This window comes from Rhinoderma darwinii, chromosome 7, assembly GCF_050947455.1.
Source record: "Rhinoderma darwinii isolate aRhiDar2 chromosome 7, aRhiDar2.hap1, whole genome shotgun sequence".
Taxonomy (NCBI): Eukaryota; Metazoa; Chordata; class Amphibia; order Anura; family Rhinodermatidae; genus Rhinoderma; species Rhinoderma darwinii.
Genome location: NC_134693.1, coordinates 123,431,645 through 123,447,238, shown reverse-complemented (window position 1 = coordinate 123,447,238; position 15,594 = coordinate 123,431,645). Strand labels below are relative to the sequence as shown.

At 41.4% G+C, this 15,594-nt stretch overlaps 1 protein-coding gene across 1 annotated transcript in view; it reads left to right on the top strand.

Moving 5' to 3' along the window:
* Positions 1-10,446: 10,446 nt before the first annotated feature.
* Positions 10,447-15,594, top strand: part of FAM3D (FAM3 metabolism regulating signaling molecule D) — a 51,940-nt gene continuing 46,792 nt past the window's right edge. The window contains exon 1 of the mRNA XM_075832391.1: positions 10,447-10,546. The gene's annotated coding sequence lies outside the window, so the exon portion shown is untranslated. The remainder of the gene's footprint in view (positions 10,547-15,594) is intronic.

The window sequence follows — 15,594 nt, the reverse complement described above, 5'->3', positions numbered from 1 at the left end:
GGATGGAACGGAAATGTTGCAAATTTTGCATGCGGAAAACGCGTAGCGGATTTAAACAAATCTTATCCACGTGCTGCTGAAAATTTTCCGGATGGAAATAAGAGCATGTTGCAGATTTTCAAATCCACAGCATACTCATTCTGTTCTGGATGTTCACTGCAGATTTCGCCCTTTTCAACGTAGAAGGGGTAAAAGCCGCAGCAAAATTTTGCTGCACATAATGTGCAACATTTTTTCCACCCCGTGTGGAACTAGCTTTAGTCCGGGTTTTCCGGTCGCATGAAAACCGCACCATTCACAGCGATTTCAGCAAAACGGCGTAGTTTTGCAGCAATTTGCGGGAAAAAAAACACTTTTTGATGGCGATGTGTGAGCTCAGTATAAATGTGCTGGATTTATCACTAAATTAGAGAGCACAGTTTTTTAATTTTCCTAACTATGTATTTGAGAGTTTTTATATTTTGTTCTTCTATTACTTCATTAGGTCCTCTTAAGATCTTTACGGATGGAGGAAAGGAATGCAACAAAATCACTAAAATCCAACAGAGACATCATCATCAAACCAGCTGATAAAGGAGGCGCTGTAGTGATTCTGAATACATCCGATTATATCCAGGAGGCACATAGACAACTCTCAGACAGAAAATACTACACCCTGCTTAATGAAGACCCCACCAAACAATACACAGTAGAACTTGTCCGTATCATCAATAATTTCAACGCTGTATCAAACAGTTTAATGGACCTTATACCGGACAATCCCAGAATGGGAACATTCTACATGTTACCTAAAATACATAAAGAAGGCAATCCAGGGAGACCAATCATTTCAGGTGTTGGGACTTTAACTGAGAATATTTCTGGCTGGGTGGAAAATCTTCTAAAGCCCTTGGTGAGGTGCACACCCAGTTATGTCCAGGACACCACAGATGTCCTCTGCAAACTCTCAGCTCTAGGTCCACTACCAGAGGGAACAATATTGGCAACTATGGATGTGGAATCTTTATATTCTAACATCCCCCATGAGGATGGCATAGCCGCATGCCAACACTTTCTTCAAAAGAACAATCTAGCGACAGAGCCAGCCCTACAACTCATCAGGTTCGTACTCCATCACAATTATTTTTTATTTGACAAAGACATATATCTGCAATGTATGGGAAGCGCTATGGGTAGCAAAATGTCACCACAATATGCTAACCTGTTCATGGCCAAACTAGAGGAAGAGTTTTTATCAACCTGCGCAACTAAACCTCTAGCATATTTCCGGTACATTGATGACCTGCTGATAATCTGGACAGGCTCTGAACATGAACTGCTTTCTTTCCATAAAAACTTCAACAAGTTCCATCCTACCATCAAACTCACTCTCAACTACTCTACATCTCAAATACATTTTCTGGACATGACCATATACATGAGAGACAATACCATACAAACAACAATCTACCATAAACCTACAGGCCGTCCAGCATATCTGAGATGGAACAGCTTCCATCCGAGACACATAAAGAAATCCATCATCTACAGCCAGGCTCTGCGATACATACGGATCTGTTCAGACTGTGAAGACACAAAACAACACCTGCTATCACTGAGGAATACATTCTTACAACAGGGATACCATCCAAGGATTATAGATGATCAGATCTACAGAGCAACAAGAATTCCAAGGAGCAATCTTCTGGAGTACAAAAAGAAGGAAGACAACAGCAGGGTTCCCCTAGTGGTCATATACAACCCCCAAATGAACATCTTGAGGAAAATTGCTGCTGATCTCCAACCTATATTTAACAAAGACAATAAACTGAAGGAAATATTCCCAGATTTACCACTCCTTGCCTACAAACAGCCACCAAACCTAAGGAATCTCCTGGTCAGAAGTGCCCTCTCACCACCAACAGAGACTGGCACTTTTCCTTGCAACAGTAGAAAATGCAAGACCTGTACCAACATCTGGTCATCAAACACCATCCAGATACCAAACACGCAGCAGGACTATAAAATCACTGGCACGTTCTCCTGTACATCCTCCAATGTAGTGTACATGATCCTGTGTACAAGGTGCATCAATAAAGGAATCTACATTGGAGAAACAATACAAAAACTACAAACCAGGATGAATCTTCACAGACATACAATAAAACAGGAGGTGGATACACCCGTGGGAAAACACTTCTCTGGACCAGATCACAGTTTGGCAGATTTAAAGGTACTCATTCTGAAGGGTCATTTTAAAAACAACAGAGAAAGAAAAATTTGGGAATTCAAGATGATGATAAAATTCCAGTCATTGACACAAGGCCTCAATCTAACACCAGGATTTATGAGCCACTACATGGACACACGTCACGTCCCCCATCAGACTGACTCCAGATGCCTTAACTCCTAAGTCATCACCCCTATAACCTCAGTTTTATTGCCCCGGCTTATCTTAATGATGTATCACCTCATGTACTAATTGTCTTTGTGTAACATCTAAATGTTGTGCTTTTTTCTAAGTCATTCATTTGTAAACTGCCTGAAGAAGGGGCCTCTGTGCTCTGAAAGCTTGCATATAGAACTTTTATGGTTAGCCAATAAAGGTATCATACCTATTATACTTTTGTCTTTTTTGACACAAAAGTATTTAACATTTCAAAAATAGAAGTAGTAATACTTTTTTTTTTTTAATCAATTAAAATACAAAGTGAATGAACAGAAGAGAAATCTAAGTCAAATAAATATTTGGTGTGACCACCCTTTGCCTTCCAAACAGAATTAATTCACTTGCACACAGTTTTTGACTGAACTCCGATTGGAGGTTGTTCCAAACATCTTGGAGAACTAACCAGAGATCTTCTGTTTCTTCATGTAATCCCAGACAGTCTCAATGATGTTGAGATCATTGGGGGCCATATCATCACTTCCAGGGCCCCTTGTTCTATACGCTGAAGATAGTTCTCAATTACATTGGCTGTATGTTTGGGCTCATTGTTCTGCTGCAGGATTTGGAGCCAATCAGACGCCTCCATGATGTTATTGCATGATGGATAAGTATCTGCCTGTATTTTTCATCATTGAGGACACCTTTTGAAATCGTTTTTGTTTTTTAAAAATGTCTATCAGTGTGATTGGTGCAACTTTCAAATTACTTTTCATTAAAAAATATTTATACTTTTTGAGATTCAGCTGCTTTGTATACTGCATAAAAAGCAGCTGTATCTATTGCTGAAATGTATATCTGTCAGGTCCGCGGGACTGATGGGTTCAGTGTCAGCGGGTCCTGCATATCTCTGACACGCAGTATCGAGCTGCTATAGATCACATCTAAGTTCATAACTTAGATATGATCTATTACAGGTGGATCCTGTGTGTCAGAGACACGCAGGACCCGCTTTCACTGAACCCGTCAGTCCCACGGACCTGATAGATTCAGGTCTTAGCGCACGTTACAGCTGCTCTGTATGCAGTATACAAAGCAGCTGTATCTCAAAAAGTAAAAATAATTTTTTAGAAAAGTATTTTGAAAGTTGTACCAATCACACGGATAGCGGTTTGTTTTGGGTTTTTTAATAAGAATGTCTATTCCAAAGGTGTAAATAGATTTTAATCCTGACCAAATCCACAACCCCATTTCTGAAATGCAGGCCCAAACTTGCAAGGAACCTCCACCATGCTTCACTGTTACCGGCAGACACTCATTATTGTACCGCTCTCCAGCCCTTCGGCGAGCAAACTGCCTGTTTTTACAGCCAAATTATTTCAAATTTTGACTCATCAGTTCAGAGCACCTGCTGCCATTTTTCTGCACCCCAGTTCCTATGTTTTCGTGCATAGTTGAGTCGCTTGGTCTTGTTTCCATGTTAAAGGTATGGCTTTTTGGCCGCAATTCTGTCATGAAGACCACTTCTGGCCAGACTTCTAAGTAGATGAGTGTACCTGGGTCTCTGCTAGTTCTGAGCTTATGGTACTGCTGTACATCTTCTGATTTCGAAGAAAAGTAAGCATGATGCGTCTATGATCTGCTACTCTAAGTTTCCTTGGCCGACCACTGCGTCTACGGTCCTCAACGTTGCCCGTTTCTTTGAGCTTCTTCAAAAGAGCTTGAACAGCACATCTTGAAACCACAGTCTCCTTTGAAATTTTTGCCTTGAAGAGACTTTGCTGATGCAGTATAACTACCTTGTGTCTTGTTGCTGTGCTCAGTCTTGCCATGGTGGACCTGTGACATGAAACTGTCTCCCACAACCTCACTTTTGTAGCAGAGTTTGGCTGTTCCTCATCCAGTTTTAAGCCTCCTACACAGCTGTTTCTGTTATAGTTAATGATTGTGATTCAACCTACATATGAAAATGATGATCATTATCGCCTGTTTGGTATAATTAGATAATCATACACCTGACTATAATCCTACAAAATCCATAACATTGTGCAAGTGTACCTAGAAGCATTGATGCTGTTTTGAAGGCAAAGGGTGGTCACGCCAAATATTATTTTTTCCCTGAGGAAGCTGCTTTGCAAAGCAGTGATACGCGTTGGGTAGTTCTCTTACTACAGCACTTCTGGGTTATGCATACCTAACATTTTGGTGTGCTCTAACTTTTTCATCTACTCTGTTTTCTGTTTAATTTTCTGGTGCCTGCTTGCAACTTATTCTTCAGCCTCATTCTTTGTGTAGCTACAATTCTTGGCATGCTGAGCACTGGATAGTCCCAGGTTTCTGGTTCTTTTGATTATTATATGTTGTAGAGTAGAGGCTGTATATTTACCCAGTATTATTCTTCTATTGGAAAATCATTGTCCTATTGTGACAAGAATAGTGATTGTAGTTTTGCTCTGTTTATCTACACATGGGTTTTTGTTCATACATGTTTTTATTTGTGTGTTATCGTTTGGATCAATAAAAGTTTTTCATTTTTCATAATACTTGTATTGGGTGTGCGCTATTTTGATCGCGCTTTCTTTTCTTGTTATTTTACACCAAATATTGATTTGATTTAGATTTCTCTTCTGCTCATTCACTTTGCATTTTGTTAAGCATTCTTACTTAGCATTTTCCCTACGATTGCCTAAAACTTGTGCACAGTACTGCGTGTTTTGCTACAGTATGTTCTTATATATCTCACCGGTTTTGTACATGCTGGTGCCTTTTAGAAATGTGTAAGGCTGGGTTCACACGACCTATTTTCAGACGTAAACGAGGCGTATTATGCCTCGTTTTACGTCTGAAAATAAGGCTACAATACGTCGGCAAACATCTGCCCATTTATTTGAATGGGTTTGCCGACGTACTGTGCAGACGACCTGTAATTTACGCGTCGTCGTTTGACAGCTGTCAAACGATGACGCGTAAAAATACAGCCTCGTCAAAAGAAGTGCAGGACACTTCTTTCAGACGTAATTTGAGCCGTACTTCATTGAACTCAATGAAGAGCAGCTCAAAATTTACGGCTGTCAGAGAAGCCTCGCAAAACGCGAGGAGGAGCATTTACGTCTGAAACGAGGCAGCTGTTTTCTCCTGAAAACAGTCTGTCGTTTCAGACGTAAAAGCCTCTCATCATGTGCACATACCCTAAGGCTGGGTTCACACGAGCACATTAACGTTCATAATGGACGGAACGTATTTCGGCCGGAAGTCCCGGACCGAACTCAGTGCAGGGTGCCGGGCTCCTAGCATCATAGTTATGTACAATGCTAGGAGTCTCCCTCTCCGTGGAACTACTGTCCCGTACTGAAAACATGATTACAGTACGGGACAGTTGTCCTGCAGAGAGGCAGGGACTCCTAGCATCGTACATAACTATGATGCTAGGAGCCCGGCTCCCTGCACTGAGTTCGGTCCGGGACTTCCGGCCGAAATACGTCCGTCCATTACGGACGTTAATGTGCTCGTGTGAACCCAGCCTAATACTTAACAAGCCAGAAAGGGGTAAAATGACAAATGAGGTGATAATGAAAAAAGTCGTACGAGAGTCAAAAAGGAATATACAAAACAACTAATGAAAATGATAAAGAAAATTCTGTGTTATCACAATTGTGTGTATATACCTACAATGAGGACACTTACATTTGGAAGCGATATCTAAAGAACATGTTTGGTCATCTGGTATTTCAAGTTTAGTAACCCTTTAAATCATGCCATATTATTCATAATCTCAATAAGATAAACTTCATTTTGCATTCATCCTGCTCAGTACTGCAAACATTTATGGAATGATCTCAGATAGTGGCTAAGACGTGGCCACACTGCATCCAAAAACCGCGCCAAACATTGTCAGGTTTTTCAATGGATAATGGCTGCGTGATTTTGAAAGTAAACTGTTGTTTACCTGCAAATTCGTGCAGCGATTAAAAGTCTATAACTTATTGGCTACACTATTTGCAAATAAACAGCAGTTGTACTCGCAAAACCGTGCGGCCATTAACAATTTATTTGAACACAACGCCAAACAGCATTTTGGTTGCACTGCAGCCGTGTCACGGGTGGTCGCGATGTAAGACCGTACCCTTAAAATGTAAGTGGAGGTATTGAGATATTTGACAGAACTCTGTTGTATTACAGCGGGGATTGCGCTACTGTTTTCTTATTAAAGAGGTATTCCCACATCAGATAGTCATGGAATATCCACAGGATATCCCATGGGGTCCCCTGAGGTGGCAGCTGCATATAGGAGGGAGCAAAGTAGAGAGGCAGGTGCAATTGCTAAGATTATTCCGTAACGCCCATAGACTTTAGACCAGATTCACACGAACGTTGCGAACCTCGGACGTGAAAAACTGCAGTTTTTCACGTTCGAGGTGCATCCGCGCTGTACGCTGCGGGTCACGTTATCATGCAATCCACATAGACTAGAGTCTATGGAGGAATGCGTGAAGCGCAAAAAAATAGGACATGTCCTATTTTCTCACAGACCATTCACACGGTCTGTTGAAAACGTCCATCACACCGACGTATTACACGTTCGTGTGAATAAGGCCATAATGTAAGGAGCCACACACTCAATCACGGGGGTCACAGGGCTCAGACCTCAACCAATAATATCTTCTGACATGTCTCAGTGAAATTAACAACTATTGCCAGTGTCAAGCTTGCTAGGAATAGACTAGGCAGCTAGAGTGGATCTTGCTGGATCTCCATGTCCTTGAGACAAGTGTGGTTCTCTTCTATTCCTGATGCTCTAGCTGCCCTTCTCCACCTGCATTCTCCTGGATGGCTGCCTGTTCTGGAGCGGGTACTATTAGGTAACAAAAAATGGTGTAAGTAAGGGTATATTCACAAGCAAACTCAAACACGTCTGAAAATACAGAGCTGTTTTCAAGGGAAACAGCTCCTGATTTTCAGACGTTTTTTTAAGCAACACGCTTTTCACAGCGTTTTTTACGGGCGTTTTTGGAGTTGTTTTCTATAGAGTCACGGAAAACAGGCTCCAAAAACATCCCAAGAAGTGACCTGTACTTCTTTTTCACGGCCGTTTTTTTACAAAACGGCCGCGTAGAAAAACGGCCCGTCGGAACAGACCTCAGTTTTTCCCATTGAAATCAATGGGTAGATGTTTGGAGGCGTTCTGCTTCCAATTTTTCGGCCGTGTGATCATAGGCCATGTAAACATACCCTACAGGTAGAGACAGGCAGGGAAAAACATGTCTCCCTGCCATAGGTTTTGTCAAATCCAAAACCAAAGATAGTTAAAGCTTTCTTCACTAGGTCACCTTTTGTAGTTCTGGTGTGTACAGATCTTTAATACTAAAATTATTTTTTCACAAGGATTAAAAGGCAATGTTTCAGCCTCACAGGACCTTTTTAAAAGCGCCCTGCAAGTTTGAAATGTCATATTTAAATCCGTGTACGTCCCAGATTAATCAAGCCCCGCCCATTTATATAGGACACCCCCCCAAATATTGCAAATTACACACTTTATCACACCCCTAAACAAATACAGCCCACAGACCAGATCGTCTAAACTATTGCAGAACCCAGGCCCCCTAAAATACAGACCCAGGACCAGACCGCCTTAACGTAATTCATACCCCAGAGCAGACCCCCAAAATAAATGCAGACCTCAGACCAAACGCGCACATACTTCCCTCTCCGTTCTTGCATTCCTCTTCCCTTCTAGTTGCTGCTGTAGACAACGTCCTGACGCTGGCCCTGCTGCATAGGAAACAAAAGGTACAGTATACCAATGCCAAAAGGACATAGTCGGGCCCATAGGAGTTTATTGGCACATTCGGCTTATATACTGGCAGCATTTCCCGATGCATACGCCGATCATACTATGCCTTATTGGCTGTCTAACATCAGCTTTATCATTCCTGCTTTAAAATTTATCTTGGGTATTAGCGGTAAGTGCTACCATAGAAGAGTTTACTTTTTGGCTAACTAAACATTCAGAAAACTTCTGACATGTCATAGTGACATGTCAGAAGTTTAGATCGCTGGGGGTCCGAGCACTGAGACCCCCATCGATCACTAAAATGAAGCGGCAGAAGCGCTCGGGTGATCTGCTTGGTTTCTGATCGGCTTTTCTCAGAAAGCTGAGGTAAAGGTGTACAGACTCAATAGAAAGTCTACGAGTCTGTACACCAATGGCTCGGCTTTCCGAAAAAAGCAAAAACTCTCACCCGAGCACTTCTGCCGCTTCGTTTTAGCGATGGGTGGGGGACTCAGTGCTCAGACCCCCACTGATCAAAACTTCTGACATGTCACTATGAGTTTAGTTATCATCTGAGAAAAGTTTATGTGGGCAAAGCAAATATATGCAATGATACGACTTCCCATAGGAAAATGTCATTTGTATCAGGGTAAAAATACTTTCGTGTATCTTTCTGAATATTTGTCATGCTGGACTGTGACCAAATCTTTGTCTATGGCCAAGTTTACTGCACCTTTAGACAAGGATAAAACATGGCGGATAAAAATGTTTTGTGTTCTCAATTTCCCCTTTTGCCTTATTGCTGCTATTGTATTTCTTTACTTTTCTTAGGGTGGATCCTGCTTGTATTGAAGTTGTTAATGGAAAAGTCTACTACATCTCTTACAGTAATCGCAGGCACATTGCATCTCAATTGACTATTACTGACCCCATACATCCTGTGTGTTCCTACAACCATAACTGACCTCCAGTAGCAACCTACCTGGCAACCCAGCTAACAATGCACTTGTCTAAAGATATTCCCTGTTCTAGAATTACCAAGAGGCTCTAAAATCCTCTGTGCTACTGAACTCCAACCTGCAACTCTTCATCTGTTGCATAACTACAACTCTAAGGCCCTGTTCACACAGAGTTCTTTTCAGGCAGAAAAATCAGCCTCAAAATTCCATCATAAATTTAAATGTAGATTTTAACCTGCCTGTTTTCGATTTGCCGATTTTTCGCGACGTTTTTTGACTACGGCTATTGAGTGCCGCAGGGAAAAAACACTGCGAAAACCGCTTTCTCTGCCTCCCATTGGTGTCAATGGGTGGTCAGAGATGGAAACGCCCGAAGAAAGGGCATGACGCTTCTTTTTCTCGCGAGCATTTTCTTCCGCTCGTAGGAAAAAATGCATCCGCCTCCCATTGAATTGAAAGGGAGGCGTTTTCGGCCATTTTTGGCGCAGTTTCTGATGCGGTTTCCACGTCAAAAAACGTGCCAAAATACTTTGTGCGAACATGGCCTATATATGGCAGCAAGCTTCTGGCTATCAGTGAATGCTGGGAGTTATATCTTTGCAACAGATAAAGAAAGACCTCTGCTCCAGAGTCTATTAAAGAGGTTGTATAGGATTAGAAATACGCTTCTGGTTTCTTCCAAAACAGCTCCACACCTGTCCAAAGGTTGTCTGTGGTATTACAGCTCCGTCCCATCTAATTCAGTGGAGCTGAGTTGCAATACTAGACACAAGCCATGGACCGGTGTGGCGCTGTTTGTGGAGAAAAGTAGCCATGTTTTTCTAATCCCATACAACCCCTTTAAAATTCCTATAAGCTTCTCTTTTTCCATTTCTTAGTTATATCCGTTTCTAAGAAAGCTGGATAACTGAGATTGTCACCATAACCAGAGGAATCATCACCCAGCTTTCTTAGGGACCTAAAAAAAAAAAACTGCAACGAAGGGAACGTATTTTTACGTAATTAGGTAGAACGTCTATGCCATTTAGGAGCCTGGAAAAGTTTGATCTGACTCCTATGAGAGCTGCAAAGAAAGCCGTACTGGTTGTCATCCTGAAACTGATAATTTTTTTGCTTGAAACCAGTTGTGTAGATAAGGACTTCCAATCCAATGAGTCGACATCGTCAGCATTATGTGTATAAGGTCAAATGTCTGCACAGGGAGGACACCAACGTAGCACTTTTTACAAATCCGGGCGTGTTACCAGGTTGGTGAACCAACTTTAAGAATAGCAGCACGCTGCATGAATTTCCAGTTTATCAGAATCTCCTCCCTTCACAAGGTATAATGTGCTTCCTTCACACAGCTTGTCAAACAGGAATCGTCCTCCGGAGAGTAACAGCTCTGCCAACATTCATACCTGGTCAAAAACTGAGCCACCTACTGAGCCAGAGAATACCCTTCCCTCACAAGTAAGTTACCACATGCACATTCAATATCCTTCATGGGAAACACCATCATCCGCCTGTTTCAATCATCATTGGATCTTCAGACTCTTCTGGGAGGTCTTAAGGGGTAAATACACTAAAAATGGTGGCGGTGAAGGCGTTAAATTTGAACATGGTAATTATTTTATTACTCGACTGTAGACAACTACGTTTACATTCCAAGTTTTATTTGTTCTTTGTCATTTACTGTTTTATGATTGCGGGTAATCAGAGGTGATCTTTGGTCCTACTATGTGATATCTGTAATAGCTCAAAGTTTACCACGGTTTTAAAATCTAGCAAGAATTTAACAGATACATACAATACAAGTAATATTCAGGCTCCAGAGTGAAAAATGCGTCCCTTTTTTTAAACATTTTGAATACATTTCAAAAACAGTCGGTGTTCAGATAAGCTCAATAATTGAATTCATTGTGAGATGGGTGTGTGTAGATGTATAGGTGTAACAGAGCGGAATTTGTAAAACTCATAGTGATATCTAGACGAGTAATCTGTGGATTTGTCTATTGCTTTGTCTTCATTCAAGTGTACAGATAATGCAGCCCTAAAGATTTTGTCGATAAACTGATCTGTACGTTACTGGTTGTAGCCATAGTCCGGGTCTAAGGCCTCATGCACACGACCGTAGTGTTTTTCTGGTCCGCAAATTCCAGGACCGTGTTCCGTGAAATGTCATCCGCAGTTCATCCGTATGTCCTCCGCAGTTCATCCGTATGTAATCCGCAAAATGCGGATGAAAAATAAAAAGCCTAGGTAAAACATGATGACGACAGAACTCATTCCCGGTCGTCGCCTAGCAACACTTCCGCAAATCCGCAAAACTGCGGATGACACACGGCGGTGTATCCGCAATTTCCACGGGCCCATTGACTTCTATTGGCATGTCCGCACCGCATTTGCGGCCCATAATAGGACATGTCCGTAGTTTCTGCGGCACGGATGTGCGGACATGCGGAGAGCCGTGAAAACACGGATAGTGTGTATGGGCCCATAGAAATGAATGGGTCCGCAATTTACCCGTGGATTTGCGGTTGAATTGCGGACGCAAAAACACGGTCGTGTGCATGAGGCCTAAGTCAGCTGGATCTTCTCGTGGCCCTTTCATCCTGTGCAATGAGTAGGCAAAGGGTCTTAAAGTCAAAAGCACTATGTCATCTCGTCTCTATGCTGACCTCTATGACTTCCTATAATTTTGCTGCAGAGGTTAAAATATAAAGTAAGTGTACAGCACTTCACCAAGTACTTCTTAATTGGTGTTCCAGAGGACGTGCTTCTTCTCCATTTTTGCTTTGGCTTTGAAACTGAAGCCTAAATTTTTGAGACACCTCACTGCATTGATGAGGGTCCATGATCTGTAGCTCAATCGAAAGAATAATGGGGTCCATAGTGGTCTACTGAGGTCCAAGCACCTTCGATATAGAGATATAGAACTCTCAGAACAAGTCTGAAGGGTTCATGGAGTGCCCAATCTCCAGTAGGTGCTCGAAACAGAAGAGAACTAGCAATGAAGGACGGTGGGTACTCGAGTACCATCTTGAGTCAATTTTGGTCTCTTGCCCCTTGTACGCTGCAGAGGTATTATGTGATGAATGAAAGCATTGGCTTCACTGGGCCTCAGAGAAACGCTTACCCAAATCTTTCTCCAAGGTTGCACAAAATATGAATTGTTCATGTGATCACATTGATGGTTGAATGATGAAGGAACACATAAAAAATTGTCACTCTTTGCCCGTTTTTTTATTAAAAAGAACCAGAGATGACAACGGAGGTATAAGATGTGCGTATAGTTTGGAATATACTGAAGATAAATCAGATGATATTAGATGACAATGATTTGGCTGCAACGTTTTTGTCTTATGCCCTATTTAGGGTTAAAGCCATACCCCCCCCCATACATATTATATTTTTGTACATGGACCCTACTGATGTGTAGATCTCAGTCTCCTCACGTTCACAATAATTTCAGCACCTGCAGAGTGGTGTCATGTTCTGCCCTGCGCTGCATTTAACCTTTACTCTAATCTTTCAAATTCCTCTCCCGAAAGATGGCCTTGACGTAGCGAGCAGTTGTTTTAGTTAACAATGGTTATTACCATGTACAACACAATGTTCTAGAATACAGAGACTATCGGAATGAAGTATGTCATGTACAAGCTCAATGAAATGCCGGATCTGGTCGTGAAAGTTTTTGCTGGTCTATAGATTGGTGATAGAGTAGGACTATAACACCACTGGTCTATAGTTTCAAAGTCAACAACACTGAACGTACATGTTCATCATTTAGTGTCTATGGTAATGAAGAAATAATTTCCAATTAAATGAACATCTTTCGAGGTTGTTTTTGGACACACCTGGACTAGGGCTTCCCTAGCATGTAGATGAGGAGGGGGTTATTAGACACATAAGGATGATGTCTACATGTTTACCAACTCCATTCACTATAATCTGGTGATGTTGAGGATAAAACCCAACACAATTTATGTGAGCATTTTGGATTACTACATCTCCCTATGGCCAGTGGAAGGAAGCAGAAGTAGTCTACAGTGATTGTGAAAACCAGGGCAATCGTGCTAGGCTCTATAAAGTACTAATGCGATAATATTGATGTAAAAAGTCTCAGCTAAATTGATCAGCATTTTATTGAATATGATTCACTTTACCAAAGTCCTCGTTATTGTTATTGTTAAACCCATAAATTATAACATACAATGGTTTTTCTGTTAAGCAAATGGAAGTGAACTTGAACACTTAATATATTACCTGTATGACAATGCTGGTAGAACGCTAAGCTAATAGATATAATATACCTTTGGCCTAGATTTGGCCACTTCCCTTACTAATCCAAGTTCCACCCAACATTATAGGGGGAACGGTAGATGACGGATGTAGCCATTTAGCATGGACCTAAAGACAGGATGTTGCCTGGACTTCTTAAAGAAATAAGTTCTATAAAATTGAATATTATGGTTATTTCAGGATCTGCCTACACATTTTGCTCCACTTTAGTTTCAGTGGTCGAGCAGAGTACAGCTTATATGGTGTAATTTATTTGGATACTGTGTGGCGGTCTTATTTAGGCAGTGTATGGCAGTATTGTTTGTGCACTGAATGGCTGTATTGTGTGGAATTGTAAGGCAATATTCAGATTTAGTGTGCGAAATTCTTACTTTGCTTGTTGATCTGGATCCCATTTCCTATAAAACCCTGTTGTGGAAAGTGGGTAGGACTATAATAAATGTTCTCTTAATATACTGATGGTGAATGACTACCCCGTTTTCCCATTTAGGTAAAACCAATCTATTAATGCACTAGTAATACCTATCTTTCTAGATCAGTGGGGCAGATTTACTATTGTGAATTCACAGAGACCTTGCTGTAAAATGTGTCAAACTGTGGCACATTTCTGGTGCATAATGTTGCATTGAGTTTTAGACCTATTTATGAAGCAACTGCACCAAAAAGACAAGATTTTTGCGCCAGTACCCCTGGAAACATAGCATGTGCCCCCAGATACACATACCACAGGTTAAGAACCTAGGTTCTAAGAGATCTAGAGCAGCGTTTCTCAACCAGGTTTCCCAGGGACCTGGTCAGTGGTCCTCCAGAGCACATCAGCAGCAAGCGACATTACCTGTAATTTTTATAGCAGAGATTTCAAACTAGTTTCAGCCTACTTAAGGCTAATGGCAACGAATTCAACATATCTCAGGTAAATAATATCACTAGGAAAGAACCGTAGAATGTGTTACCTGTCACTACAACAAGCTTCTCTAAGACAACCCAAAAGTCCATTATAGGCCTGAGGTATGGGATACATCCATCATCCATGTGTTCAACAGAGATCTTGGAGTTAGCTGGACACAACTGTCTTAATAGAAATCAGTAGAAGATCTTAAAAAAATCGAAACGTTATCTGATATTTCTAAGGGCCCTTAGACAAAACGCTTGTTTCCGATAATTGCCCTGTGTAAACAGGGCAACGATCAGCCGATGAACGAGAAAACTCTCGTTCATCGGCTGATTGTATTGTTTAGGCAGCATAAAATATTATCATTGTTGGCAGCTCATGTCCCTGTGTAAACGACATGATAGAAATGTATGGGGACAGGCGATCGGAGCCATAGCAATACCCGCCCCTCCAGGGCTTTTAAAAAACCTTCACTGTTCATCTATCATACCCTGCACATTATATAATTTACACCCTATACACTCTAACTAGTTTCATGGGGGAGATTGAAAGGAAGGTGAATTTGTTCTTTAACCATGAATTCAGAACTCTAAAGAGCTAAAACATTTATTTCCCAAAATGAAGTAATAGACCTTATACTTAACCCCTTAAAGTCACAACCATCTTTCAAGGGACAGTTCTGGGGGACTTCCTTAGCTTTGGGTTGTCATTATAAAATCACTAACCCCCAGCGTTCACATAGACCGTCCTCAGACTCCTGCTTTTCATTTCAGTGGCGCACAAACTCCATCACTTATGTACTTGGGGGCATCTATCACAAAATCTCCTTTAAACTTATGTAATGCCAATGTGAAGCCGTATATTACAGCTCCGGAAAATACTCTAACAAACTGGAGACATCTACCCTTATCTTATGTGGGAATAGCCCATTTAATTAAAATGGTGAAGTTTCCGTACCTATTGCACCTTTTTCATTCTCTATCAATTTACTTACGTCCTAAGGACGACAAGCAAATTAATTATTTGTATCGCACATACATCTGGAAAGAGGGATGACAACGAATTCCATACCATATTTTACAACAACCAAAACTAAACGGGGGCCTCAACTTTCCTAATGTGTGAGCCTACAATATAGCGGCATTGATGAGGGTCGTGATGGACTGGCTACACAACACCTCCCAATTCACAGACCAGGTCAGGGACAGGACACATATAGCCCAACCATAACACTGCCTAATTTCTTACATTTACAATACCATAAGATTCCAGACATATGTAAACATAACCCACTTTTAACCCATTAGTGACCGCCCAATAACCA